Here is a 3,762-nt window from a genome sequence, read left to right on the forward strand (position 1 = left end):
GGACAAATATTACAGGAGTTTAATATGGATATGCCTAGGAACACCTTACCTACTGGTAAGGGACATCAGATAGTAAGTAATACTAAAGTTGAAACAAACAAAAAAGCTAGAATAGGTTTGGTATGTGGAAAAGAAAATTAAAAGTAGTTTTGAAATCATGTGAGTCCGCGCTACGCCAGCCCTTCCGCCGTGGCAGCCATTAAGGAGCAGCAGCCATGGCTCTGCACTACCCCATGGCCCTGGGCCTCAACAAGGGCCACGAGGTGACCAAGAACGTGAGCAAGCAGAGGCACAGCAGCCACCGCGGGCGCCTCACCAAGCACACCAAGTTCGTTCGGGACATGATCCGAGAGCTGTGTGGCTTTGCCCCCTATGAGAGGCGCCATGGAGCTGCTCCAGGTCTCTAAGGCCAAGAGGGCCCTAAAACTCATCAAGAAAAGGGTGGGGACACACATTTGAGCCAAGAGGAAGAGAGAGGAGCTGAGCAATGTCCTTGCAGCCATGAGGAAGGCAGCAGCCAAGAAGGACTGAGCCCCACCCCCTATCTGTCTGTGTAATAAAACCTGTTGAGAGAAAAAAAAGAAAGAAAGAAAAAAAGAAATCATGTGAGAAGTTTATCAGAGTGAAAGTTTTATCATACTGAAGCAAAATCTAGTGTATAACCCTGGTATAATGGATTTCTTAGTCTTCTCCAATTGAGAATTGGAGAATTCTAATTAGCTAATTCTAATAGCTAATTGAGAATCTAGGCTTATTTCATCTTGAAAGCCCACAGTCTTTGTCCTATGGTCTCCATAGTCACCGTGAAAGGGAAAACAGGAGCATGGAGGATTTTAGGGCCACACCATGAAGTAGTATGCATCATTTCCACCCAAACTGCATTAGCCAAAATTTAGTCCAATTGGGAAATGTCATGCAAACATATACCTAGAAGGGAAGAAAAATAATTAGATGATACAGATCTCTATTTCTGCCACATCAGTTGTTTCCAATTCAAGTATTCCATAAAATAGAGTTTAAGAAGCACAGTACCACAAACATTATTGGTTGAGCAACTATCATCTGTCTGCATTCCCTTTTCCCCATGACAACCTCTGCTACAGAGGCTGAAGAAACCAAGTGCTCTACTGCAAGGCTCTCCTGGACTTAGGGATGACTACTTGATATAGTCGTTGTCAATGGGATGATGGGGCATGTTCCCTGGAAGGGCAAGGCTTCTAGGAAAGATTCTGATTTATTATAATAATAAATAGATCTGTCGCCCTAGCTGATTTGGCTCAGTAGATAGAGTACCAACCCCTGGACTGAAGGGTCCTGAGTTCCACTCTGGTCAAGGGGATGTTCTTAGGTTGCACGCTCAATCCCTGGGGGTAGTGCTGGAGGCAACCAACTGATGTCTTTCTCACATCTATGTTTCTATCTCTCTGTCTTTCCTCTTCCCTTTCACTCTCTCAATCAATGGAAAATATCCTCAAGTAAATACTAACAAACAAAACAAAAACAACAAATATGTCTATATGCATGTCTTTTTCTTTTTTCTTGAATGGAGTCTAAAAGCCTCTGTTAGGGATGCCACGAGAATCATGTCAATCCAGGTTCTTGTCCAGATTGAGCCATGGGAAAAACTGACAATAGAACCACATAACAGAAAAGGATGAGTCCCTAACCAGTCAATTTTTTTTGCTACTTAAACATTTCTAAAAGGTATACACAGAGAATCTAAAATTTTTATGTTTTAGTTGGAAAAGAGACTGGTTAACATAAATTTACTTCGCGATCAATATTCTTCAAATCTAAAAATTTTTATAGTAAACAATTCTGTATAGCCCAGCTTGTGTTGCTCAGTGGTTGAGCATCAACCTATGAGCCAGGAGGTCATGGTTCTATTCCTGATCAGGGTACATGCCCCGGTTGTGGGCTCAATCCCCAGTATGGGGTGTACAGGAGGCAGCCAATCAGTAATTCTCTTATCATTGATGTTTCTATCTCTGTTTTTCTCTCTTCCTCTCTCTGAAATCAATAAGAACATAAATTAATCTGTATATAAAAAACATAAATCTCTATTACGTAAAATACTTTTCAAATACTCAAAACCTTGAGTAAAGAGTGTGCATAATATTTTAATGTTATTTTTATTTTATTTTTCTCTATTTATTGAGTTGTAATTGACAAATAAAAATGTATATATTTAAGGTGTGGGATTTGATAGATATTCATATACATTGAGAAATGATTAGCACAATCAAGTTATTGATAGACTAGAGGCCTGGTGCACGAAATTTGTGCATAAGTAGGGTCCCTAGGCCTGGCCAGAGATCAGGGCTGGCTGGGACCTTCCTTAGTTCCACGCTGCCCCTTGATGGTCAGCGCATGTCATAGCCAGCAGTCGAACTCCTAAGGGGACAATTTGCATATTAGCCTTTATTATATAGGATCTATCACCTCACATAGTTACTACTTTAGTATGTACATATATTTTCTTTATCCATTCAGCCAATGATGGACACTTAGCTTGTCTCCAGGTCTTGTCTATTATAAATAACTAGGGGCCCGATGCATGAAATTCATGCAAGGACCTTGGCCCCAACACCTGCCCGCTGCCGCCACCCCTCTACTGCCTCCCCTCTGCCGCCTCTGCCATGGCCCCTGCCTGCTGTGGCTTTGTCAGGAAGGAAGGACGTCAGGAAGGATGTCTGGTCTAATTAGCTTATTATGCTTTTATTATTGTCGATACTGTGATGAACAAGAGGGTTCAGATATCATTTTGAGATAGAGATTTTGTTTTCTTTGAATAAACAACCCAAAGTGGAATTACTGGCTCATATGTTAAATTTTCAGTTTTTTGAGGAACATCCATACTTTTTTCCCTGGTGGCATTACCAATATACACTTGCACCAATAGAGCTCAAGGGTTTCCTTTTCTTGACATTCTTGCCAACACTTTTTCTTTTCTTTTTTTAATAATAGCAATTCAAATAAGTGTGAGCATGTGGTTTTTTTTTATGTTTCTCTGGTTAGTGATGTTGAGCACTTCTCAGGTACTTGTTGGCCATTTGCATATTTTATTTGGAAATATGTATATTCAGTTTCTTTGTTTCTATTTGTATTGATTTTCCTGAGTTGTATGTTTTTAAATATATTTTAGATATTAATCCCTTAGCCTATGTATGATTTGAAAATATTTCTCACATTCCATAGGTGGCCTTTCCATATAGTTGATGGTTTCCTTTGCTGTGCAGAAGCTTTTAAATTTGATGTGGTCCCATTTGATTATTTTTGTTTTTATTGCCAGTGCTTTTGGTGTTGTAGCCAAAAAAAATATTGCTAGTGTAATATCAAGGAACATTTTCCCTATGACTTTCTTCTAGGAGTTTTATGGTTTCAGGTCTCACATTTCAGTGTTTAATCTAATAATGGTTCCTTTCAAAGAGAAAAAGTTTCATGGTCAGAATGAAAAATAACTAAGAATGTGATCATAGATCATATACTTTAAGAAGATACTATGAAGAATTTTCACTGTACATAAAGTTACTTAGTTAAATATATTTAGTTATGGATTTTCTGACATGGGATTTTTTAAATTCTGCATTTAAGTAAGCCTGATCTCTAGAAAATCCTGTAGGTAAACAAATGCTGTAAGATGAACCATGCCAGAACACTGAAGATAATTTGCATTCATTGACTCTGTAGAGGTGCTGGACACAGGTTCATTTTTTTAAATGGAGTACAATTCAAAATTATGGACTAGACAAATCAATAATT

At 38.8% G+C, this 3,762-nt stretch overlaps 1 pseudogene; it reads left to right on the forward strand.

The window, feature by feature from the left end:
* The first annotated feature begins 214 nt into the window (after positions 1-214).
* Positions 215-568, forward strand: LOC102427333 (annotated as a pseudogene).
* The last annotated feature ends 3,194 nt before the right edge of the window (positions 569-3,762 follow it).

Source organism: Myotis lucifugus, unplaced genomic scaffold (assembly GCF_000147115.1).
Source record: "Myotis lucifugus unplaced genomic scaffold, Myoluc2.0 scaffold_79, whole genome shotgun sequence".
Taxonomy (NCBI): Eukaryota; Metazoa; Chordata; class Mammalia; order Chiroptera; family Vespertilionidae; genus Myotis; species Myotis lucifugus.